Source organism: Cetorhinus maximus, chromosome 13, assembly GCF_964194155.1.
Source record: "Cetorhinus maximus chromosome 13, sCetMax3.hap1.1, whole genome shotgun sequence".
Taxonomy (NCBI): domain Eukaryota; kingdom Metazoa; phylum Chordata; class Chondrichthyes; order Lamniformes; family Cetorhinidae; genus Cetorhinus; species Cetorhinus maximus.
In genome coordinates, this window is record NC_135891.1 from 91,920,222 (window position 1) to 91,930,943 (window position 10,722).

At 45.6% G+C, this 10,722-nt stretch overlaps 1 pseudogene; it reads right to left on the reverse strand.

Annotated features, from left to right (window-relative positions):
- Window positions 1-1,946: 1,946 nt before the first annotated feature.
- LOC144688313 (uncharacterized) lies at window positions 1,947-6,820 on the reverse strand (annotated as a pseudogene).
- Window positions 6,821-10,722: the final 3,902 nt, after the last annotated feature.

The following is a 10,722-nucleotide window of genomic DNA, read 5'->3' on the forward strand; positions in this document are numbered from 1 at the left end:
AGGTTACCTTCTATGGCACAACCCTGTGCCCATCAAGGACACCACCCCACTGAAGATTGTACCCCTCCTCCCAAAGCCTCTCTAACCTACCCTCCGATCACTCGCTGGGGTTTCCCAGCCAGGTCTGCCCAAAATCCCCAGACTGACCACAAGTCTGAGAGACATCTTCTCTTCTTTGGGACTGCTTGTAGTCCCAGCAGTGACCACTACTCTCTTCTGGCACTGCTGGGACTAAAGAGCTGCTGGCCAATCAGATTGACTGGCAGCTCCCCAGGGCAGGACTGCCTCCCTGATGGCAGAAGAAGTCCCACTCTGGCCCCACTTAAGGTCACCCCTAGCATAATATCATTGCAGGCAGCCAGATTTCTAGTCAACAAAGTGCCGTTGACTTTTAGGTCAGGGGCAGGTAATCCATCTACCCTGTAAAATCCACCCTAGTATGTGTGTTTGCTTCATGGTGAGCATTGCATCAGCCAGGCAAATTTACATGTATGTGAGGAACTAGTGTATTCTGGATTACTTATAATTGATGGATGGCTCATGTGTCGGCTTGCTTGTCTTATTGGTCGTGTGTGCAAGTCATCATGGAATGGGTGCCTGCTGTATGGCAAGGCTACTGGAAACAGACCTCCTTTGAGGTGTTCACTTCCATTGGATGGTGTGAAGTTAGGAGTGTCCAGAGCACTGTACAGTAAGTGCCCTCAGCTCTGAGAAGTGGTCAAATGGGCCTACTGGGAGAGGTGCATTGGTACTCAGGGATGTATGTGAAGAGCAGCTCCTGAAAGGGCTGCTGTCGTAAATTCCAGCTCTCTGCTGGGTCCTGCTGCAGCTGTACATTAATCAGTGCTGTCATATGCAGGAAAGAGCAGAGGCAGCTTGGGCCATCAGTATATTTGTGAGGGGGTTCAGAAGCAGCAGAGCTTTCTTTTATTCATTCATAGGATATGAGCGTCGCTATGCAAGGCCAACGTTTGTTGCTCATCTCTAAGTGTCCTTGAAAAGGTGGTGATGCGCTACATTTTTGAACCAATAAATTCCAACTGGTATACAGTACATCTACAGTGCTGTTCGGCTGCCTTTTGATTTGTCCCAATTTGTTAATTTAGTTTATTTGGTTTTGACTCGAAAGACTTACAGTGTTGTTTGGGAGTTTCAGGATTTTGACCCAGCAACAACAAAGGAACAGAGATACAGTTTCAAGTCAGGATAGTGTGTGGCTTGAAGGGGAACTTGAAGGTGGTGGTGTTTCCATGCATCTGCTGCCCTTGTCCTTCGAAGTGGTAGAGGTCACAGATTTGGAAGGAGCTGTCAAAGAAGTCTTAGCAAGTTGCTGCAGTGCATCTTGCAGATGGTGCAAGCTACTGCCACTATGTGTCGGAGGTGGAGGGAGTGAATGTTTAAGATGGCAAATGGGGTGCCGATCAAGCGGGCTACTTTGTCCTGGACTGTGTGGAGCTTCTTGACTGTTGTTGGAGCTGCACTCATGCAAGCAAGTGGAGAATGTTCCATCAAACTCCTAACTCGTGCCTTGTTGATTTTATTTTTTGAAGTTGTCACATTACACACAATTGATCCATTTCAGTGACTGAAATTCTTTTAAAGATGTTACAGTGTCTTGAGCTCGTTTGAAATGCTCTAATGTTTACCAGTCTATTTAGTAACTAGAGTATGATAATCTACTGAGTTTCATTTTCTGACACCACTGGATATCTGTTGCGAGTCCACTTTTCTGTTACCGTTTTTCCTCCCAAGTTATTAAAATGTTCCATTCAAAATTATCTAATTGTTTCAGAAACCATTTCAACAGTGCCTGATATCACAACAAACCACTGGCAATGCCCAGATACCCAGAGTTTACAGAGTGTTACTTCACAAAGTATCTCAACTTTAAAACTCAAAGAGGTGGTCAATGTTTTCAGATTTTTAGCAGTTTGTCCTCCACAGACTTATTCTTTATTTTTCCTGAAGGAGACCATGCCTTTGGTTTCTTGTATTTTCTCACTTAACAGTTCTTTAGTTTCCTCCATTTTTTTCTGAAAATTCTCTGGTTTTTTCCATTCTATCCTGTAAATACACTTTCATTGGAGGGGGTGTCGGTAAGTAACCACGTGAGCAGAGATACTTAACTACAAAGGATGTTCCTCCCAGTGTTACAGTGTACCTGGCTGGTGTGGCAAGCTTATACAAAGCATAAGCAGTCAGTGCATTTCCACCCTGAGAATGACTCCAAATATGTATCATAGCCTTGAGTGCTCCAATATATTCAAGGAATGGAACCACATTAATACCTTTCATTGCTGCATAATAGAATGTACCAAACCACATAGTGGATGTCAACAGATGTACTGAAATCAAGACTTTCCCATACTGTTTGAATGTCTTCTTGAATCATTGAAAAAGGCCTATGGAAGGGTCTGGAGGGGATCCGTTTCCACACCTGCTACCTCTTGATTCAGCTGTGTGTGGGAAAAGTAGGTTTTCTGTACTAACTCCGACAAGGTATCTTGTTATGGGTCATTCCCTGGTAAAGTCTTGGGCTCCTGCCCAATGCTCCTGTGCTGTGTGGTTAGTGGTTCATCCTGCAGATTTGGCCTTCTCTGTTCAGAGGCAATGACTGGGCATGACGTGTGCAGGAGTTGCTCCCAGTGTGGGATAAATAAAGGCATTTTCCCAGAGGTAGCTGGAAACAGGAGTGTGGCACATGGCTGAGCATTGCAAGCTTGTTTCAAATGCCAGGGAATGGCCTGAAGGAAGTACCTCTGCGTTTTTAACTTGTCAGTCTATCAATTTCTGGCCCAGTGAAGAAAAGTCCCCCTGAGGAGCAGTCGTTTGGGTGAGGGGAGTTTTGTTTATTTGTGTCTCCCCCACCAAGGCCTCCACCTACACCTTCACTTGGAGCCATCTCCGCTGATAGCTAGTGCCCAACCACTGCGCATATGTCTTGTTGATGGTGTACAGGCTTTGGGGAGTCAGGAGGTGAGTTACTCACCACAGAATTCCCAGCCTCTGAACTGCTCTTGTAGCCACAGTATTTATATTGTTATGATCCCAGCTGATGTTACTACTGAAGAAGCCAGGTCCAAGGGCGAAACCCGGCTTGATAGATCCTAACTTTATTTTTGTTTAGAAACGTGGAGAGTGACTACTGAACAGAGTCACAGGAGTCAGCTAATTTAACAAAAAAAAATTTATTAAACAAGAAAAGGTGAACTATATTACAATACTCCTTCACCCACACTATACCTTTACAGATATATACATATTCGTAAGGATAACACAAGTTACAAAAGCTATCTTATACTCTAATGTTCACAGTAAGTACACAGTCCATGTAAACCAATAGGCAACCTGTGGTCAGGCACACCACACTCTGAAACCAAGTGACAGATGCCACCACAAACAGATGCTATGGATCCCTCGTCAACTTGCCCCAAATGCTTGTCACACCGTAAGCCAACCGGTCTCACTGGACTCTTTCACACGAGGGTTTCCAATCTCCAGTCTTGAACCCACTTTGGAATCTTCTCCCAAACGATGCTTTCTCTCGGAAGCCTTACACAAGGGTCCATCTCCAGGGTTTTGAACTCTCCTTCTGATGTTCCTCTCCCCTGGATCGCCACGTGCATTCAAGCTTCACCTTCCACGTGCTTTCTCTCAGATACTCAGCCATGCCAACAGAATACCATTGGTTCACATGCCCGTAGTAAAGAGTTACAGACCTTCAGCTGTCTCCTTGGATCTTCTGGCTTCTCGCAAGCCTATCGTGCTTTAAGTCTGCATCCTGCAGCTTTCTCCTTTTAAGCTTGGAGCCTTCCTCTGCTCCTCACTCTTAACTTAACTTAGCAGGATCTTTTCCAGACTCCTGTTCTTCCTTTGACTAGAACATATTCTTGGGGCCACTCCTTTCTGTCTCACTCCTTGGCTTTGGGACCTTTTGGTTCTTTTGGGAAATCTGCTCTCTCTTTTGCAGTTCCCTCTGCTGTGTCCAGCTTCTCCTGGCTTCAACTGAACTAAAAAACTGCTGGTCTGTTTCTCCCTGACTCTCTGTATGGGCTCCCTGCTGGCAGCAGCCCGGTTTTTCTACCTTGTGCTTGCTTTAATCTCCCTTCTAGTTTCATAAAACCTCTTTAAAATGCAGGCATCTTTTAAAGTTAAACTAAAACTCAAGCTCCCTCTTTCTTAACACACCAACACAGAAACACAAATCAAACTTAAACTTAAAGCTAACACTCATTCCTAACAATATGGCTAGTCCAGTGACGTTTCCGGTCATTTAGAACCCCAGGATGTTGATGGCGGAGAGATTCAGTGATAGTAATGTCGTTGAACATCAAGGAGAGATGTTAAATTCTCTCTTACTGAAGATGGCTATTGCCTGGCACTTGGATGATGCAAACATTACTTGCTGCTTATCAAGCCAGCCTGAATCTTGTCCAGGTCTTGCTGCATTTGGACACAACTGCTTCAGTAAAGCTCCAAGGAGTCGGCAATGATTTGACTATTTCATAAAGGTTCCATCTTTCATATGGGCATTCACATACTGGACAGCAAGCAGAGAGAAAGTATGAAGGCCAGTACTTGCACTCCAAGTTGTAGCCAACACTTTTCAGCAACTTCAATATCTTCCACCGCTAATTCAAAATGAGTTTGGGCTTTTCCACAAAGATTGTGCTGGGCATGCCTATCATTGGGCCCACTCTGGGATCAGCCTGACTCCATTCTCGCCTTGGGTCTGCCTAATTGGACAACAGACACACCAGGCCAATTAAAGTTTGATCTCTGGAAAATCCCACTTTCTGGCAGGCTAGTGATAGAGGCAAGTTCCCAACCAAAACTAAACCCGCCTCAAGATCCCATCTCTGAGGGGAAAATTGAGCCCCTAGAGTCTCACACCAAGAATCTGGCAGCAAGATATTCAAGACCTCACGGGGGTGGTGAAAGTCAGTCAAAGCATTTTGCATGATATTTCTTATCCATCACACCTCTTGTTTTAAGGTAGGCAATCCTATTAAGGTATTTGTAGTCTGAGGAAGTTCAACAGTATGTATTTATTACTACTATAAACTAAGTACATAGGTACAGTAAAGGCCCAAACTAGGAGCTGTCTCCATGCTTGCTTCTACACACGGCTCTGTCCAACTCCACACTGACCTCTAGGTGCAGGCCATATGTTTTCTTACATCACTGTGTGGCTGGTACTGTACTCAGTCCCAGATTAACCCTTCATGTGCCATACCCTTATATGACACCTCCCCCAAGTCTTTATCCAACATATTTACAAGTTATCCCAGCTTATCACATGTACTTACATCATTACAACTACCCCAATTACCCTCCCCCACCTCTTCAAGGCTCTGTGTTCATAGGTTTAGGCGGTCTGGAGGTCTTATAACCCTTCCATATCTTGCTGTCACTACTGTCGGAGAAGTGGTGGGCTCTGTTGCTGCAGGTGAATGTTGTTGAGTTGGAGGTTGCTCTGGCATCTGGGTGTCTTCCTCAATTTCCCTCCACTGTACAGTGGGAGGGAACCTTCAAGGGATGAGGAGGAGGCTCCCCCTGTTTCTGTGGACAGTACCCTCTGTGGTGCCAGGGTTGGTCATCATCTTTCTGGATGATAGTGCCCTCTCCCGCAAGGTCTTTAGTCCAGACCTGGTCGTCCTTATGTAGTTGTGGCAAGTGTCTGGTGCAGTATTTTTTGTTGTAGGTGGAAGCCTGCTTCTGCCTGTAGGACTGCTCTGTTTTGGATGTTCTGATAATCCTTGACTACCAACCTGGATATTAGTTTCTTCGGCAGGATTAGGAGTTGTGCGCAGAGTTTTCTGCCCATCAGGAGTTCGGCTGGGGCTAGGCCACATTGTAACGGGGTAGATCTGTAGGTTAATGGTACTGTTTGGAATTTTTTGTTCTTTTTTAGGAGGGCTTTTATAGTGTGGACCCCTCTTTTGGCCTCCCCAACTGACTGTGGTTACTTGGGGAGATGGTACGGTGGTGGAAGCCTGATATGATGGCAAATTGGACAAAGTACTCATTTGAAAATTGTAGGCCATTATCGGACACAGTCTCGTCTAGGATGCCGTGGCTTGCGAACACCTCTTCCAGTGCTTTAACTACTGGATCTGTGGTTGTCATGTATCGTTGCTTCACCTGAACCCATCTGGAAAAGTAATCTATCACAATAAAGAACAGTTTGCTGTTGATGACAAACAAATCAATTCCCAGCCTCTACAATGGCCTGGTAGGGAACTGTGTGGGGATAAGGGCCTTCCTCTGGTCCTTCTTGAGCAGCGCATATAACTGACAGTTCATTATCACGCCCTCAATTGCCATGGAAATGCCTGGCCAACAGATGACAGATTGGGCCTGTGCCCTGCACTTGGTGATGCCCAGGTGACCCTGGTGTATATTTTGGAGGATTTCCAGTCGAAGGGAAACTTGGATGACCAGACGCTCATTGTAGCCAAGGAGATCATCAATGAAAGTAAAGTGTTTTTGTCATTCCAGCCAAGCTTTCATGGTATCACTGCTTGGTCTCTGTGGTGGCCAGCCTTTTGGCATAACAGCGGATATGGGCACACTCATCATCTTACATTTGTTTCTGGCGATTCTGTTGGAGTATACCTGTGGTCGCTGGCAGATGTTGCCTTGTCCATTGGGAGTATGCTTCAAGCTCCTTGATCAGATTGACAGCCTGTTTTGTTGGAAGGTCCACTGTGACTCTGGAAAGTGTGTCTGCCGTTGTTTGGTTTTTGCCCATGACATATACCGTCTCATAGGCAAACTCCATGAGGCACAGGGAGAATCTCTGGATTCCGGGAGGCATCTTCGCCAGCTCCTTCTCGTCTAGCAATGAGACTATTGGCTTATGGTCTAATCTAATTGTGACATTTAGGCCAATGATGCAGTCTGAAAATTTCTTGCATGCCCACATGGCTGCAAGGGCTTCCTTTTCGATGACAGCATACCTCGTCTCTATGTCTGACAGTCTTCTGGATGCATGGTAAACCGGTCAGAAACGTCCACCCAGCTGCTCTTGAAATAGGACTGCTCCGACGCCTGTGGGTGAAGCATCCACTGCTACAGTGATGGGCAGGGATGGGTCATAGTGGGCCAGAATGTCAGTTGAGAGCATCATTGATTTGATGTGAGTGAATGCTTGCTCTTGGTGTGTGTCCCAGCACCCTGCCTGGTCATTCTTAAGTAGATGTCTCAAGGGTTCTGTGACCTGTGCCAGATTTGGTAAGAATTTTGCCAACTGGTTCACCATCCCCAGGAATCTCTAGAGGTCCAGAATCAAGAATGGGGTTAGGAACTCACTCATAGATTTTGTTTTCTGTGGGTTTGCAGTGATGGCTTTATTGCTGGCAATGTGTCCTAGGAACCGAGTTGTTGTCTTGGAGAACTTGTATTTCTCATTCAGCGTTAGCCCTGCTTCCTACAGGCGTTCTAGGACTGCTGTGTGTCTTTTTTCATGTTCCTCCACTGTTATACCATGAAACAAAATATCATCCAAGTTGTAGAGTGTTGGATACATTGATAGTCTTAATGAAGTCTTTGTAGACTTAAGTAGGTTAACTCTATGTATTTATTAACTACAAGGACTATGTACATATATACAGTAAAGGGTTCAAGCTAGGAGCTGTCTCCATGCTTGCATGTGCACATGGCTCTGTCAATACAAGGCTGACCCCTTAGGTGTGGGTCATGTGTTCCCTTATGCCACTATTTGGCAGTACTGTTAGCAGTCCAACATTAACCCTTTATGTGCCAGATCTTTATACTACAGTCCACATGGCAGATGATACCCTGTAGGCCTTGCAAAATGGCCGACATTATACGCTGGAATATTTCCAGTGTCAAGTTGATTCCAAACGGCAGGTGGTTGAAGCAGAATCTACCAAAGGGTGTAATGAATATGGTCATCAACCTCGACTCTTCATCAAGGGGAAGTTAGCAAAATCCACTATTGGCATCGAGTTTTGAAAACATCATGCTCTTAGAGGGTTTAGTCAGGCTTTCGTCCACTGAGGACATCGGGTGTACTTCTTTGGCTACGGCTTTATTGAGCTGTGTCAAGTCGATGCAAATACGCATGGACCTGTTCGATTTGGGGACTGTGACCATCCCGGAACACCATGTGGTTGGTTGTGTGACCAGGGGGTTGACCCTCATGTTTGTCACCTCATCCAGCTGCTGCTGCACTTGCTTCATGAGTGACTGGGGAATCTTTTGCGGCGTGAACAGGCACGCGGGTTAAGCATCATTTCTCAGCGTGATCTTGTATGCATTCTTCAGTCGCCCCAATCCTGTAAAGAGCTTCAAGAACTCGTTTTTATACTTGGAGCCAGACCCTTGTTGATTGACCTCGTCAATTTTTTGTATAAGTTCAAGGTCGACGCAGGCTTTTCAGTTGAGCAGTGAACAACAGTCCTGGTTGTGGGCCACGAACAGGGTCTCTCAGATTCTTTTGTCTTTGTACCTGAGTGCCACCTGCAGAATATCTTTCACTGGGAGTTTAATTCCCCCTGCTCTGTACAGGTGCGTTGTAGGTGGCATCAACCATTGGGTCAACAACCATGGTTCTCTGTCCAATAGGACTGTAATACTGGCTCCTGTGTCCAATTTAAAGTTTGTGAGATGACCATTAACCAAGATGTCCGCATTCCAGAATAAAATCTGGGACTTTTGACCTTACCCAAGAAACATGGTTGTGCGTCTTCTTGGTGTGCTGTCTTGAACTCATGAATCCTCATGGGATCTGCTGTGTGTTTTAATGTTTTGGCTTTGCACAGCTTCCCAAAGTGTCCTATTCGGTTACATTGAAAGCACTGGGCTGAAATTGTTGGACATTGATCATGCCTGTGGGGATGCTTTGCTCCATAGTGTTGGCATGGTCACTCTACTCGTCAGTTAGGGTATTGCTTCCCTTGGTCGGGAGTGTCTTTGTTTCTCTGCTGTTTCACTAGCTGGAAAATGGGGTTTACTTTGTACCACAGTTTGCTTTCTCCCCTTAATATGAATCTGTGCTGCAAACAGATTTCAGATTGCCTGATAATCTGGATGGTTTTCTCAAGGGTTAGATCTTCCTTCGCTTGAAGCATGTCTGAGAGTTCGTTGCCCGCCACTGCTACAATTATTCTATCCCTGGTTAGCTCAAATTTCAGGTCACCATAATCACAGCCTTCAGCCATTCTGTACAGATCACAATTGAAGGAGTCGACAAGTTCACCTGGCTACTGGACATGTTTATTAGAATTTAGTCCTTTCAAGGATTTTGTCACGTCTGATGTTAAAATATGTGTTGAATGATTTTAAAACTTCATCAAATTTTGCAGATGATTCATTGATTCCTTGTCTAGCTATTATAACAAAACAAAAAATGCTCGAAAAACTCAGCAGGTCTGACAGCATCTGTGGAGAGAAAGACAGAATTGACAGCATCTGTGGAGAGAAAGACAGAGTTAATGTTTCGAGTCCGTATGACTCTTCTTCAGAGCTGAAGGGAAGTAGAAATGTGGTGAAATATATACTGTTTAAGGGGGGGGCGGAACAGGTGAAGCTGGACAGAAGGCCAGTGATAGGTGGAGGCAAAGGAGAGATTGCGAAATATGTCATAAACAGAAGGTCAAAGGGTTGTTAGTAATGGTGGTTCTGGCTAAAGGAGGTTCCAATGGTGAGATTAAGAGTGGAAAGCAGAATGTGATAACTGCCGGACCAGAGTAAACACTCTGGAAAGTGACAGATGGCCCTAGTGGGGGTGGGGTGGGGGGAAGGGACGGTGGTGGGAAAAAAGATTGAAAAAGCTAAAAGCTGGGGATAAAACAATAAATAAAATGGAAATAAATTTTAAAAATAATAATAATGAAAATAAGTGGGGAAAATAAATAAATAAAAATAAGGAAATACAGGGGGATCAGAAAGGGGTGAGGATGGAGGAGAGAGTTCATGGTCTGATTTTATTGAACTCAATGTTAAGTCCAGAAGGCCATAAAGTGCCTAATTGGAAGATGAGGTGCTGTTCCTCCAGTTTGCGTTAAGCTTCACTGGAACATTGCAGCAGGCCAAGGGCGGACATGTGGGCATGAGATAAGGATGGTGTGTTGAAATGGCATGCGACAGGAAGGTCTGGGTCATGCTTACGGACAGATCGAAGGTGTTTCGCAAAGCACTTGCAAAGCAGTCTGCATTTGGTCTCTCCAATGTAGAGGAGACCGCATTGGAAACAGCGAATGCAGTAGGCCAAATTGAAGGAGGTGCAAGTGAAGCTTCACTTGAAAGGAGTGTTTGGGCCCTTGGATGGTGAAAGTAAAGGGGCAGGTGTTGAACCTTCTGCGATTGCATAGGAAGGTGCCGTGGGAGGGGGTTGAGGTGTTGGGGGTGATGTAGGAGTGGACCAGGGTGTCCCGGGGAGGACAGTCCCTGCGGAATGCCGACAGGGGTGGGTGAAGGGAAGATGTGTTTGGTGGTGGCATCATGGTGGAGTTGGCAAAAATGGCGGAGGATGATCCTTTGAATGCAGAGGCTGGTGGAGTTGAGGACAAGGGGGACCCTATCATGGTTCTGGGAGGGAGAGGAAGGTGTGAGGGCAGAGGCACGGGAGATGGGTCAGACACAATTGAGGGCCCTGTCAACCACCATGGGTGGGAAACCTCGGTTAAGGAAGAAGGAAGACATGTGAGAAGCACTGTTTTGGAAAGTGGCACCATCGGAACAGATGCGACGGAG